Source organism: Bos indicus x Bos taurus, chromosome 6 (assembly GCF_003369695.1).
Source record: "Bos indicus x Bos taurus breed Angus x Brahman F1 hybrid chromosome 6, Bos_hybrid_MaternalHap_v2.0, whole genome shotgun sequence".
NCBI lineage: Eukaryota > Metazoa > Chordata > Mammalia > Artiodactyla > Bovidae > Bos > Bos indicus x Bos taurus.
In genome coordinates this window covers 30,631,191-30,648,197 of record NC_040081.1, presented here as the reverse complement: position 1 = coordinate 30,648,197, position 17,007 = coordinate 30,631,191, and positions in this window count along the sequence as shown.

The window sequence follows — 17,007 nt, the reverse complement described above, 5'->3', positions numbered from 1 at the left end:
GATGACCCAAAACCTATGTGATGCAGCAAAAGCATTTCTAAAGGGAAAGTTATAGCAACACAATCCTACCTCAAGAGACAAGAAAAATCTCAAAAAGCAACCTAAAGCAACCTTACACCTAAAGCAACTGGAGAAAGAAGAACAAACAAAACCTAAAGTTGGCAGAAGGAAATAAATCAGAAAAATCAGAGCAGAAATAAATCAAATAGAAATGAAGACACAATAGCTAAGGTCAATGAAACTAAAAGCTGATTCTTTCAGAAGACAAGCAAAATTGGTAAAACCTTAGAGCAATATTCATGAAGAAAAAAGGGAGAAGATTCAAACTAATAAAATTATAAATGAAAAAAGAGAATTTACAACTGACACTTCAGAAATATAGAGAATCATAAGAGACTACTACAAGCAAGTACATGCCAATTAACTGGACAATCTGGAAGAAATGGACACATTCTTAGAAAGGTACAAACTTCCATGACTGAACCAAGAAGAAATAGAAAATATGAGCAGATCAGTGACAAGTAATAAAATTGAAATTGTGATTAAAAATTTTCCAACAAACAAATTCAGAACCAGATGACTTCACAGGTAAATTCTATCAAACATTTAGAGAAGAGCTAATACTAAATCTTCTCAAACTCTTCCAAAAATTTGCAGAGTAAGGAACATACCCAAGCCCATTCTACAAAGCCACCATCACCCTGACATCAAAACCAGATAAAGATATCACACACAAAAAAGAAAATTACAGACCAATATCACTGATGAACATACACACAAAAATTCTCAACAAGATACTAGCAAACAAAATCCAACAACACATTAAAGGATCATACACCAAGATCAAGTGAAATATATCCCAGGGATGCAAGGACTTTCAATATATACAAATCAATCAATGCAATACACCATATTAACAAATTGAAGGTGAAAAAAATGTGATCATGTCAACAGATGCAGAAAAAGCTTTTGATAAAATTCAACACCTGTTTATGATTTAAAAAATCTTTAGAAAGTAGACATTGAGGGAACCTACTTTTTTCATAGACTTATAACAAAAAATTTTACAATTTGTATGGAAACACAAAAGACCGCAAAGTGCCCCAACAATCTTGGGAATGAAAAATGGAGCTGGAAGGGTCAAGCTCTCTGACTTCAGACTACATTATAAAGCTACAGTAATCAAGACAATATGGTCCTGACACAAAAACAGAAATACAGATCAATGGAACAGGACAGAAAATCCAGAGATAAACCTATGCATCCCTGGACACCTAATCTATGACAAAGGAGGCAAGAATACATAGGGGAGAAAAGACAGTCTCTTCAATAAGTAGTACTGGGAAAACTGGACTGCTGCGGCTGCTAAGTCACTTCAGTCCTGTCCGACTGTGCAACCCCACAGATGGCAGCCCATGAGGCTCCCCCATCCCTGGGATTCTCCAGGCAAGAACACTGGAGTGGGTTGCCATTTCCTTCTCTAATGCATGAAAGTGAAAAGTGAAAGTGAAGTCGCTCAGTCGTGTCTGACTCTTAGCGACCCCATGGTCTGCAGCCTACTGGGCTCCTCCATCCATGGGATTTTCCAGGCAAGAGTACTGGAGTGGGGTGTCATTGCCTTCTCTGGGAAAATTGGACAGCTACATGCAAAAGAATGAAATTAGAACTCTCCTTCACACCATACACAAAAATAAACTCAAAATGGATTAAACACCTAAATTAAGTCCAGAAACTATACAACTCTTAGAGAAAAACGTAGGCAGAACACTCTGTGACATAAATCACAGCAAGATCTTTTTTGACCCAGCTCCCAATGAAATTAAAAACAAAAATATATAAATGGACCTACTTAAACTTCAAAGCTTTTGCATAGCAAAAAGAACCATAAACAAGATGAAAAGACAAAAGAGAAAACAAGAATAGGAGAAAATATCTGCAAATAAAACAACTGACAATGGATTCAACTCCAAAATGTACAAACAGCTCATGCAACTCAACCCTTGTCCAATCTAACATCTCTTTCCTAAATTACTGCCATGTCAGTAATGCACTGTAAGCCTCCTAAATGGTCTTCATGATTTTACCCTTCTGTACATTCTCAATACGGTACAGTGACACATATAAACACATAAGTCAGATCATTTAACTTTTCATAACCAATTTCTCCTATACTTGTCCCTACAATTTCTCCCTATCAGACTGTTCCAAAGCCAAAACTTTACAGTGGCCTACAAGGACATACATGACTTGATCTGGTTAGCTCTTTTAACTTTTCGAACTTTTCTTCTTGCCAACCATTCTGCTCCCATTACACTGGCCTCCTTACTATTCCTTAAAAATATCAGTCATGTTTCTAATTTAAGGCTTTTCATTAGTTGTTCCCTCTACCTTTCCCTGATACTCTCATGATTTACCACTTTACCTTCATTTCTTTGATAAATCTCATTTTAACAATCAGACCTTTATCCTAGCACTCCTTGTCCCCCTTAACTCCTCTATCTTATTTTCCATAAACTTATTGTCTTCTAATATGAAACAATTTCTTTTTGTGTTTATTATTTTTTACATATTCCCACTAGAAATAAGCCCCATGAGGACAGAGAACACTGTTTTGTTTATTGAAGCATCTCAAGTGCCTGGAACAGTGCCTTCCACATGAGAGGCACTAAATAAATATGGGTTGAATAAAAACATAAATTACCTACCAACCTATCCATCCATACATATGTATGTCCAGCTTAAAAATAGTTTAAAAAGCAAATAACTACTAACCACTCAGGTCAAGAAACAGAACCTTATTTGCACTCCTGAAAATCCTTATGTGGTCACCCAAACATGTCCTTCTCTGACATCATTCTTTTTTTCCACAATATAATTTTAATGCTTGCTGCTGCTGCTGCTGCTGCTGCTGCTAAGTCGCTTCAGCCATGTCCGACTTTGTGTGACCCCATAGACGGCAGCCCACCAGGCTCCCCCATCCCTGGGATTCTCCAGGCAAGAACACTGGAGTGGGTTGCCATTTCCTTCTCCAGTGCAAAGAGAGAAGTGAAAGTGAAATTGCTCAGTCATGTCTGACTCTTAGCGACCCCATGGTGTGCAGCCTACCAGACTCCTCCGTCCATGGGATTTTCCAGGCAAGACTACTAGAGTGGGGTGCCATTGTCTTCTCCGAATTTTAATGCTTAGGATCTCTTAATAAAATATTGATGTATCTATAATCTTTAAAGCTTAGATAAACCATAGCTGAGAATTCACTTGGTTCAGGTGCCTTTTTTAATGTTAGAGTTTAAATCACCTTTCCAATCACCTTTATTGTTAAGTGATTCCTGTATTTCAGCATGCTGTTAAAACACAGATTATGAGGCTTCCCTAGTGCTCCAGGGGTTAAGAATCTGCCTGCCAATGCAGGGGACACAGGTTCAATCCCTGGTCCAGAAAGATCCCACATGCTGTGGCAACTAAGCGCATGCACCACAAGTACTGAAGCCCATGGTCTTGAACCCTTGCTTTGGAATGAAGGCTAGCACCCACCCACTGTCTGCAACTAGAGAAAGCCTGCACACAGCAATGAAGACCCAGTGCAGCCAAAAATAAATAAATCCTAAACACACACACACACACACACAGATTATAAAGTCCTATTCTCCATTCAGTTCAGTCGCTCAGTCGTGTCTGACTCTTTGCAACTGCATAGACTGCAGCACGCCGGGCCTCCCTGTCCATCACCAATTCCCAGAGTTTACTCAAACTCATGTCTGTTGAATAGGTGATGCCATCCAACCATCTCATCCTCTGTCGTCCCCTTCTCCTCCCGCCTTCAATCTTTCCCAGCATCAGGGTCTTTTCAAATGAGTCAGTTCTTTGCAAAAAGAAACTGTGGCCAAAGTATTGGAGTTTCAGCTTCAACATCAGTCCTTCCAATGAATATTCAGGGCTGACTTCCTTTAGGATGGACTGGTTGGATCTCTTTGCAGTCCAAGGGACTCTCAAGAGTCTTCTCCAACACCATGGTTCAAAAGCATCAGTTCTTCAGTGCTCAGCTTTCTTTGTAGTCCAACTCTCACATCCATACATGCCTACTGGAAAAACCATAGCTTTGACTAGACGGACCTTTGTTGGCAAAGTAATGTCTCTGCTTTTTAATATGCTACTCCCCGGGTTTCTGATTTAGGGCGTCTATGAATTTTACTTCTAACAAGTTTCTTAGTGATACTAATGCTGCTTAATGAAGAGTTACATTTTAGAACCACTGATCTCCATAAATAGTCCATTTTTTTAACTTCTCAAATTTATAGTGATAAAGTTTCATGTAATGGTCTAATTTTTCCTTTTCTACCTCCTGATCTATAGCAATATCTCCTTTTCATGTCTAATTGTATATCTTTGCTTTTTTCTATTGCCATGGCCAAGATTTGTTTTCATGGCTCATCAAATAAAAGTTTATGGGGATTGTCTTATCAAATATGTTTTATTACTATTTAATATTAGCTTTTTATTTAATTTCTTTATAAAGTTTTTTATAATAATTTAATGATGAGTGTGTCAAAGTTGTATTACAAACTTTCTGCAAGGGAAAAGCCAATCTAATGTGGTCCCTTGGTAAAAAATGGCTAGAAGTAATTGCCTAAATAGTCCACAAAAAAATTTTTGGTATAAAGTCACTAGACTCAAATGTGGCAGTCAACTGAGTAGATTAAACTATTAACTAAATATATATATGTGTATATATAGGGAGAGAGAGAAAGAGAGAGCGCGCGCATGTGCGCATGCGTGTGAGAGAGAGCTGACTCATTATGCCAAATGACTTGACTTTGACTGTGTAGACCACAACCACAATTTTAAGAAGAGAAAATTCTTAAAGAGAAGGGAATACCAGACCACCTTACCTGCCAAAGTGAAAGATGTCTGCAGGTCAAGATGTAACAATTCGAACCAGACATGGAACAATGGACTGGTTCAAAATTGGAGAAGAAGTACATCAAGGCTGTATATTGTCACCTTGCTTATTTAACTTATATGCAGAGTAAATCATGCAAAATGTCAGACTGGATAAAGCACAGCTGGAATCAAGATTTCCCGGAGAAACATCAATAACCTCAAACATGCACATGATACCACTCTAATGGCAGAAAGTGGTGAGGAACTAAAGAGCCTTTTGATGAATGTGAAAGAGGGGAGTGAAAAAGCTGGCTTAAAACTCAACATTCAATAAATGAAGATCATGGCATCCAGTTCCATCACTTCACAGCAAATAGATGGGGAAACAATGGAAACAGTGACAGACTTTATTTTTTCGGCTCCAAAATTACTGTGGATGGTGACTGCAGCCATGAAATTAAAACACTTGCTTCCTGGAAGAAAAGTTATAACAAACCTAGCAGCATATTAAAAACCTGAGACATTAACATTACTTTGCCTGCAAAGGTCCGTTTAGTCAAAGCTATGGTTTTTCCAGTAGTCATGTACAGGTGTGAGAGCTGGACAAAAAAATGGCCGAGCACTGAAGAATGTGGTACTGGAGAAGACTCTTGAGAGTCCCTTGAACTGCAAGGAGATCAAACAAGTCAATCCTAAAGGAAATCAGTCCTGAATATTCATTGGAAGGACCGATGCTGAAGCTGAAACTCCAATTCTTTGGCCATTTGATGCAAAGAGTCAACTCATTGGAGAAGACCTTGCTGCTGGGAAAGATTGAAGGCAGGAGAAGAAGGGGACGACAGAGGACAATATGGTTAGATGGCATCACTGACTCAATGGACATAAGTTCAAGCAACCTTCGGGAGAGGATGAAGGACAGGGAAGCCAAGCATGTTGTGGTACATGAGGCCACAAAGAGTTGGACACAACTGAGTGACTGAACAACAACAACAATCTATGTAGCTGATGATTCAAGAAGACCCCCAATGAAATTAACAGTAACACAGTAATAGTGGGAGACTTGAATACCCCACTCACTCCTATCAACGAAACAGAAAATTACCAAAGAAACACAAACTTTAAATGATACAATGGAACAGTTAGACATAATTGATATCTATAGGACATTTCACCCCAAATTAATGAATTTCACCTTTTTCTCAAATGCACATGGAACCTTCTCCAGGATAGATCACATCCTGGGCCATAAATCTAGCCTTGGTAAATTTAAAAAAATTGAAATCATTTCAAGCATTTTTTCTGATCACAATGTAGTAAGATTAGACATCAACTACAAGAAAAAAAAAAACTATTAAAAATACAAACATATGGAGGCTAAACCACACCCTTTTGAATAACCAACAAATCACAGAAGAACTAAAAATAAAAATAAAAATATGCATAGAAACAAATGACAAAGAAAATACGATAACCCAAAACCTATGGGATTCAGTAAAAGCAGTGCTAAGGGGAAGAGTCATAGCAATACAAGCTTACCTCAAGAAACAAGAGAAATATCAAATAAATAACCTAACTCTACACCTACGACAGCTAGAAAAAGAAGAAATGAAGAACCCCAGGGTTAGTAGAAGGAAATAAATCACAAAAATTAGAGCAGAAATAAATGCAAAATAAACAAAGCTAAAAGCTGGTTCTTTGAGAAGATATATAAAATAGACAAACTACTAGCCAGACTTATCAAGAAAAAAAGGGAAAAGAATCAAATCAATAAAATTAGAAATGAAAATGGAGAAATCACAACAGACAGCACAGAAATACAAAGGATCATAAGAGACTACTATCAGCAACCATATGCCAATAAAATGGACAACTTGGAAGAAATGGACAAATTCTTAGAAAAGTATAACTTACCAAAAATGAACCAGGAAGAAATAGAAAATCTTAACAGACCCATCACAAGCATGGAAATTGAAACTGTAATCAGAAATCTTCCAACAAACAAAAGCCCAGCTAACACAGCTGAATTCTACCAAAAATTTAGAGAAGAGCTAACACCTATCTTTCACAAACTCTTCCAGAAAATTGCAGAGGAAGGTAAACTTCCAAACTCATTCTATGAGGCCACCATCACCCTAATACCAAAACCTGACAAAGATGCCACAAAAAAAGAAAACTACAGGCCAATATCACTGATGAACATAGATGCAAAAATCCTTAACAAAATTCTAGCAAACAGAATCCAACAACATATTAAAAGAGACCATACATCATGACCAAGTGGGCTTTATCCCAGGGATGCAAGGATTTTTCAATATTCACAAAGCAATCAATGTGATACACCACATTAACAAATTGAAAGATAAAAACCATATGATTATCTCAATAGATGCAGAGAAAGCCTTTGACAAAATTCAACATCCATTTTTGATAAAAACCCTCCAGAAAGCAGGCACAGAAGGAACATATCTCAACATAATAAAAGCCATATATGATAAACCCACAGCAAACATTCTCAATGGTGAAAAATTGAAAGCATTTCCCCTAAAGTCAGGAACAAGACAAGGGTGCCCACTCTCACCACTACTATTCAACATAGTTTTGGAAGTTTTGGCCACAGCAATCAGAGAAGAAAAAGAAGTAAAAGGAATTCAAATTGGAAAAGAAGAAGTAAAACTCTCACTGTTTGCAGATGACATGATCCTCTACATAGAAAACCCTAAAGACTCCACCAGAAAATTAAGAGAGGTAATCAATGAATATAGTAAAGTTGCAGGATATAAAATTAATACACAGAAATCCCTTGCATTCCTATAAACTAACAATGAGAAAATAGAGAAATTAAGGAAACAGTTCCATTCACCATTGCAATGAAAAGAATAAGATACTTAGGAATAAATCTACCTAAAGAAATAAAAGACCTATATATAGAAAATTGTAAAACACTGATGAAAGAAATCAAAGATAACACAAATAGATGGCGAAATATACCATGTTCATGGATAGGAAGAATCAATATAGTGAAAATGAGTATACTACCCAAAGCAAGCTATAGATTCAATGCAATCCCTATCAAGCTACCAATGGTATTTTTCAGAGAACTAGAACAAATAATTTCAAAATTTGTATGGAAATACAAAAAACCTCTAATGGTCAAGGCAATCTTGAGAAAGAAGAATGGAACTGGAAGAATCAGCCTGCGTGACTTCAGCCTATACTACAAAGCTACAGTCAGCAAGACAGTATGGTACTGGCACAAAGACAGAAATATAGATCAATGGAAGAAAACAGAAAGCCCAGAGATAAATCCACTCACCTATGGACAACAAAGCAGGCAAGAATATACAATGGAGAAAAGACAATCTCTTTAACAAGTGGTGCTGGGAAAACTAGTCAACCACTTGTAAAGAATGAAACTAGAACACTTTCTAGCACCATACACAAAAAAGAAACTAAAAGTGGATTAAAGATCTAAATGTAAAACCAGAAACTATAAAACTCCTAGAGGAGAACATAGGCAAAACACTCTCTGACAAATCACAGCAGGATCCTCTATGACCTACCTCCCAGAGTAATGGAAATAAAAGCAAAAATAAACAAATGGGACCTAATTAAACTTAAAAGCTTTTGCACAACAAAGGAAACTATAAGCAAAGTGAAAAGACAGCCTTCAGAATGGGAGAAAATAATAGCAAACAAAGCAACTGTTAAAGAATTAGTCTCAAAAATATACAAGCAGCTCCTGAAGCTCAATTCCAGAAAAATAAACGACCCAATCAAAAAATGGGCCAAAGAACTAAACAAACATTACTCCAAAGAAGCCATACAGATGGCTAACAAACACATGAAAAGATGCTCAACATCACTCATTATCAGAGAAATGCAAATCAAAACCACAATGAGGTACTTTCTCATGCCAGTCAGAATGGCTGCTATCAAGAAGTCTACAAATAATAAATGCTGGAGAGGGTGTGGAGAAAAGGGAACCCTCTTACACTGTTGGTGGGAATGTAAACTAGTATGGCCACTATGGAGAACAGTGTGGAGATTCCTTAAAAAACTGGAAATAAAACTGCCATACAAATCAGTGTGTATACTGGGCATACACACCGAGGAAAACAGAATTGAAAGAGACACCCTAATGTTCATCACAGCTCTGTTTACAATAGCCAGGACATGGAAGCAACCTAGATGTCCATTGGCAGACGAATGGATAAGAAAGCTGTGATATATATACACAATGGAATATTACTCAGTTATTAAAAAGAATTCTTTTGAATCAGTTCTAATGAGGTGGATGAAACTGGAGCCTATTATACAGAGTGAAGTAAGTCAGAAATAAAAACACTTAATACAGTATATTAACACATATATATGGAATTTAGAAAGATGGTAACGAAGACCCTATATGCGAGACAGCAAAAGAGACACAGATGTAAAGAACAGACTTTTGGACTTGGTGGGAGAAGGCAAGGGTGGGATGATTTGAGAGAATGGCATTGAAACATGTATGTTATCATATGTGAAACAGATCACCAGCCCAGGTTCAATGCATTAGACAGGGCACTCAGGGCTGGTGTACTGGGATGACCCTGAGGGATGGGATGGGGAGGGAGGTGGGAAGGGGGTTCAGGATGGGGAACACATGTACACCCATGGCTGATTCATGTCAATGTATGGCAAAAACCACTATAATATTGTAAAGTAATAGCCTCTAATTAAAATAAATAAGTTAATTTTTTAAAAAAGAAGACACCCCCCCTCAATCACCCCTGCCTCCTGGTTTTCATACCCTCAGTGTACTAGGTTAGTCTGTGGGAGAAACAGAATACGCTAGAAGTGATGGCATGTCAGGAATGATATAAGGTTATAAAAGACGCTTCCATCATCCTCTTTTTAGATTACTTGCTCTGGCGGATGTTAGCTCCCATGGTCAGGGTCATTAGTAAGTTCTTGAAGTCCCCAAATAACCACATCAGTGAGTTTGGAAGTGGATCCTCCAGTCTTACTTGAGTCTTGCAATGACCACAGCCCCAGATAGAAACCTCACTGCTATCTCAGGACAAACACTGAGCCAGAATCATCTGGCTAAAGTCACTTCCAGATTCCTGATCCTGAGAAACAATGTGAAAGGATAGATATCTGTTGTTTTAACCTACTATGTTTGGAGGATAATAGGTGCTATGTGGATAATAGTACAGATATTTAAATTATTGAAGTTTTCTACCAAGGCTTTTGGAATGCATAAAAGTATAAATTGTACCAGATAGAATAAATAGAAGAGGATGAAAAAGATGAAAAGTGGAAGATTATTAGAACATTAGAATACTTAGAACTATTGTACATTTTCCTTTGCTGGAATCTAGATACTTGTGCAAGCAAAGGAACAGTAAGATTGCTATAGAAACAACATATATTATATCACCCTCTCTCAAGCCCTCTACTATAGATGGTTAAGCGGGTTTAAACATCTGAGGACTTCTTTTTTTTTTCCTTCTTTCATTTTTTTTTAAAAGTTACTATTCATGTAGAAACTCATCTGGGACTGACTTGGGTCTGGCTTACAATTTATAGCAATGCAGAACACTTACTTTTAATGATGTTCAACAATCTTTGGGGACAGGTCCTAACATATGTGCTACAAACGTTTCCAGGACAATAAAGATAGCTATGTCAATTTCAAACAGGAATGTGTTAGAAGGAGGCTCTGTGCCAGTACTTGTTGAAAAACTTAAAACAATCATGAATCAATGACCAAAAAGATAAGATTTAAGGGAAACTGGCCTGACAAAAACTAGTATTTCATACATATTTTTTTTTCTTAATAAAGGCACTAAATTTTTTGAGTTTGTTTAAACAAACCAGTGTATTTTAAAAATGAATTTGATAATTCCTACATTATTAAGGTCATATTGTTTTATAGAAATCACAAGGAAGACAAACACAAAAAACTCTTAAGCAACAGATAAATAATAACTTTACAAAACCTCAGAAGTTTGCAACAGAGTCCATTGGCCACAAAATCCTGAAATGGAACACAAATATTTTTCAAGCACTAGCAATCATTAGACCTAATGCTTTCATTTTCAGATAAGAACCAGAGTCATATTAATAGCTGATAGGATTTTACTGAAGGCTCATACATGCCACGGCTTCCCTTGTGGCTCAGCTGGTAAAGAATCCACCTGCAATGCGGGAGACCTGGGTTCAATCCCTGGGTTTGAAAGATCCCCCAGAGAAGGGAAAGGCTACCCACTCCAGTATTCTGGCCTTTCACTTTCACTTTCATATATGCCAAGCACATTGTTAGTGAAAGTGAAAGCGTTAGTTGCTCAGTCGTGTCCAACTCCTTGCAACCCCATGGACTGTAGCCTTGGAATTCAATAAAGTAGAAATAGATGTTTTTTCTGGAACCCTCTTGCTTTTTGGATGGTCCAGTGGATGTTGGCAATTTGATCTCCGGTTCCTCTGCCTTTTCTAAAACCAGCTTGAACATCTGGAAGTTCACAGTTCACGTATTGCTGAAGCTTGGCTTGGAGAATTTTGAGCCATTACTTTACTAGCATGTGAGATGAGTGCAATTGTGCAGTTGTTTGAGCATTCTTTGGCATTGCCTTTCTTTGGGATTAGAATGAAAACTGACCTTTTCCAGTCCTGTGGCCACTGCTGAGCTTTCCAAATTGGCTGGCATATTGAGTGCAGCACTTTCACAGAATCATCTTTTAGGATTTGAAATAGCTCAACTGGAATTCCAACACCTCCACTAGCTTTGTTCATAGTGATGCTTCCTAAGGCCCACTTGACTTCACATCCCAGGATGTCTGGCTCTAGGCGAGTGATCACACCATCGTAATTATCTGGGTCATGAAGATCTTTTTTGTACAGCTCTTCTGTGTACTTTTGCCACCTCTTCTTAATATCTTCTGCTTCTGTTAGGTCCATACCATTTCTGTCCTTTATTGAGCCCATCTTTGCATGAAATGTGCCCTTGGTATCTCTAATTTTCTTGAAGAGATCTCTAGTCTTTCCCATTCTATTGTTTTCCTCTATTTCTTTGCATTGATCGCTGAGGAAGGCTTTCTTATCTCTCCTTGCTATTCTTTGGAACTCTGCATTCATATGCTTATATCTTTCCTTTTCTCCTTTGCTTTTTGATTCTCTTTTCACAGCTATTCGTAAGGCCTCCTCAGACAGCCTTTTTGCTTTTTTGCATTTCTTTTTCTTGGGGATGGTCTTGATTCCTGTCTCCTGTACAATGCATGAACCTCCGTCCATAGTTCATCAGGCACTCTATCAGATCTAATCCCTTAAATCTATTTCTGACTTCCACTGTATAGTCATAAGGGATTTGATTTAGGTCATACCTGAATGGTCTAGTGGTTTTTCCCCACTTTCTTCATTGTTCCTTATTTTACAGGAAATATAAAATGTTTTAAGGAATATAATGCTTTAAAAATGATTCTAAACTTTTCTATATTACTTAGAGCTTCGTTAGCTATGAATACATATTGTGAATTAATTTGTTATTTTAACATATCTTTTATAAGCTGTGACTTTCCTAATTTACAGAAATGAATGAAACAAAATGTCCCTTGCAGAATCAGTTCTTTTATCTCAAAATGTTGTCACGTTCACAGTGAACTTCATGATTAGGAACTGGGATTCAGATACAGTAAAGACCTGTTTAATTTGTGACTCATGCTATATAGATCTGGGGTGGCTTGGTGCCTCTGGCAGTTCAGACCTGTAATGACAAATCATTGCTGGAATAATGATTTTTCCCTTCACTTCTGAAATCCTTCATCAAATAAATAAGTACACTTAAATAGTTTCACTTAGGTAGGTTGAATATGGCAAAAACAGATTTGGGATTATGCTGTTTAATACACCTTTCCCAGAATTTTTACTAAGAATTCACATTTAACCAATTACATTTTGATACCTATTTTCCCCCTACAATTTAATTGCCAAACTCAACCATTAAATAATAAAGACATTTGTATATCAAATTGTTAAGAGTACATTTACATATTTTTAAAATTATTTCTCATTTAACCCAGTTAAACTTGGTGAGTTTCGGCCTGAGCTCAAGTCCTTCATTCCTTTGTTCCCAAAATGTTTATAGAGTATCCATTTTGAAGAATGCTTCAATAGGCTCTGAGATGCAGCTTAGAATCTATGAACAGGGACAGAAAGTTATATAAGCAATTATACTACAGTGTGATAATGACATCTGATAGGGAAACACTGTATAATTTAAGATTACTGACAATGATTGCAGGAGGGCATCAAAGTCAGTTAGCTAAATAAAGTAGGTCAAGACATCACCAGAATGCAAGGAGCAGTTTTTTAAGGCAAGAGAACAATTTGTGTAAAGACTGGAGGGAGAATGGTACACAGGAGGAACTGAAAGTTCAGGTTGACTACAGTGAGGATAGGAGGGTCATGGCTAAAGATAACTAGAGAGGAATTCAAAGGTCAAGGGGCAGAACACAGAACCTTGGTGTCATTGTTAAAGATGCGTACCTTTTCCTGGAGCAATGGAGAGCCACATAAGTGTGTAAAACATTCCTATCTGCCCTTCCCCCTTTTCTTTGTCAATTTCTACTACAAAGCTAGGACATCCAAGTTCTCATTTTCCAGGCTTCCCTTTTATCTAAAGGTAGACATGTGACCCAGTTCTGTTCAATAAACTGATAGGGGAAGTCTTCTGACTGGCTTTCTAATAAGGAGATAAATGAAAAAAAAGAGCTTATTGCACTTCTCTTCTTGTGTTTAGAATTGTGCAGCCCTGGGAGCCTGGTAGGCTGCAGTCCATGGGGTCGCGAAGAGCCGGACACGACTGAGCGACTTCCGTTTCACTTTCATGCATTGGAGAAGGCAGTGGCAACCCACTCCAGTGTTCTTGCCTGGAGAATCCCAGGGACAGGGCATCCTGGTGGGCTGCCGTCTATGGGATCACACAGAGTCGGACACGACTGAAGCGACTTAGCAGCTTAGCAGCTGACAAACAACCATAAGATGATATGTGGATGAAATGCTAGGAATGTTGGAGAAAAAGGAAATCTGGGTCCTTGTTGGCAGGCTACAGTCCACGGGGTTTGAGTGACTAAACCAGCACCACCAAAGTAGTGGTTTAACAGTTTTATCATTCCTCTATATTTATTAGCTGTCATTATTTTTACAGAACTAAGCCTTCATTTTTGCTGCACTCCAATTCAATGTTTATAAACACCAGAGTCAATTTTCCTACCTATAACTGTTTAAAACTTCTGATCTTTTCCTCTACCCTGAGGATTAAGTACAACGACCTCTAAAGGACTTTAGCCTTTTCCCTCCTTGTCACCACTTTATCTCCTTCACTGGTATATATGTACTCACTTATTTGTAGCCATCCTTCAGGACTCTGCCATCACTTCTCCCCTAGTTATCTCCAACAAATCATAAGAGCCCATCTAGTACCATATACTTTACTTTCACTATCATAGCCATTTTTGGTTAATTCTCTCACTGACAGAATTTAAGCTATCTGAAGAAATACAAGAATCACATCAGTCTTGTTCATTCTTATATTTCCCAGCACCTCTTATAGTTCTTTGGTACAGGGTAGTGGTTAATAATGATTAATTAAATAAAGTAATGGAAGTTATTTAACATACACAAATCTATATACATTATAATTTATGACTGACTTATAGAATTTATATGGAGAAGGAAATGGCAACCTACTCCAGTGCTTTTGCCTGGAAAATTCCATGGACTGAGGAGCCTGGTAGGCTACAGTCTGTGGGGTCACAAAGAGTTGGGCACGACTGAGCGACTTTTTACTTTTACTTACTAGTATATCAGTATGGAGACGGAACTGGCAACCCACTCCAGTATGCTTGCCTAGAGAATCCTGTGGACGGCAGAGCCTGGTGGGCTGCTGTCCATAGGGTCGCACAGAGTTGGACACGATTGAAGCGACTTAGCGTGCGTATAGAATTTTTAAGGATAATTTTAACTTAAAATGGTCCATCACATAATTTGACTACTGAAAGCCTAAGCCATTGGGTAAGATGAATTCCACTCTAAAAATAATATTTACTTGACGTTAACTATTGGCCAAGTCTTACCCTAAGCATGAATTATTTCTAATTTAATCCATAGAAACTCTCTAGTATGAGTACTATTTTCTAATATGGGTACTTATATAACATATATTTGAACCCAGGTATCTTTAGTTTCATAATGACTTTGTTAATTTTTATTACTTTCTTATTAAGAGTTCATCTTTCTCAATATAGCTGATTATAAGTTTATTATAAGTTTATATAATCAGTTTATAGCTGATTATAATCCATGACTATTTTTTGAAGTCATGTTTTTGGTTCAATAACACTTCTACTTTCAAGAATACAGACATATGTAACAAAAGGCATTTATACTATTATCAAATACCTAAGTAGGAACAGTCCACAGACAACATACAGTGCATAAAAATGTAAAATAGTAACATGTAATCTATCCCTAGAACTATGTTTTGACTAACATCTGGTGGTAAGAAGTCTCCTGAATTATGTTTAATGTTTATTTAATTTGAAATGGCTAAAGGAAAGAAATAATTTATTTTCTTTTGGATCCTCTTCATAAAGGCCAATTTAAGAAGAAAAAAAATATATGTACAGGATTGATTACAATGATCCAGCCTGACTTAAATCTATTCTGAAGCACAACATCTGCAGAGTGTCAGATAAAAAGGACAACTTCAAGGTAAGAATCACTACAACAAAATGAGATACTGCAAGTACAAATATAATAACATGTGGACTTGGATGTATGATTTGAATGATTCAAAGTATCAAGCACCATTCTGGCAGTGTAGACAACAACAAACAGTGCTAACAAGTGTTGTGAAGAAACTGAACTACACAGGGACAGTGGCAGAAATAGCAACTGTGGATATATTAGTCAGCAATGTGTACATATGAGTGAACTCAAGTTTCTGGCTGAAAGTATACTGACAATTATAAGACATGAATAAATAGGAAAAAAAAAAAAAACAGGGGAAAAATTAGGTTGAAAAAAAAATAAGGAAAAGATACAACCTAAGATTTGCTCTTTAACAATAGGTTACTAAAAATGTGCATTATTTAGAGTTTAAATCCTACCTTTTTCCAGAAAAGTAATTACAACAGTTAATAAAATGGCAAGTAATTAACAAAAAGGTGAAAAATATTCATTATTTTTAATCTCTTAAATTGTTAACAGTAGTTAGTAGAGGTTTCAAGTTCTAGAAGTCACATTCAAGGATAGTTTCCCCTGGATTTATCCAAAATTATTTGGATTGAGGATCTCTTTGTCAGAATTTCCTAATGTGATATCCACAGAATACTTGGAGTATGTACAATTATGTACAATCCATTATGTACAATCCATTATGTACATATACAGTTTTCTGGAAGGCATTCCACAGCTTTTTAAAAATTAGGTTCTCAAAAGAGGTTCATGACCATCCCCTGGACCTCCCTAAATTAAGAATGATTAATCTGGGAAAAGAAGTATTTGCTTACAAATAGATAATATTTGTCTGTTTCCTGTTACCAAGGAAGAAAAATCCATTTAGTTTTATGATTTGGCATCTTGTGTTTTCCATTTCATATGTGTGTGGGAGGTAAGATTACACAAGTTTAAATTTCCATTACTAACCAGGTGTGGTTTACATTTTTAAGATATCAAGTTAAGGGATCCAAGTTTGCAAATCCCATTTTAAATCTCTGTTGCTCTTTCTTATTTTGCTTGGTTTCTTACTCAATTCAAATTTGGAAGGGTTTCTCCTTCCCCAAATTGCTTCATGGTTTTATTTTGGTGAATATAAGGCAAAAACAAATAAAAATTAACTTCTCACAAAGCCTTTCCTCCTATTTGATGAAGAAATTTGAAGATTCCAGCAAACATTTTCACTGAGACCATTTCAAAACTAACAGGTAATTAACAGGATTTTGGCAGCTATGGGTTCTATGGTGAAATAGAAACAATAGGATGTATATGTATACAGGAAGAGATTTACTATGAGGAATTGAGTCACTCAATTTTTTAGGCTGAGTGGTCCCTCTGCAAGCTGGAAGTCCAGGAGAGTCAGTGGTGTTTTTC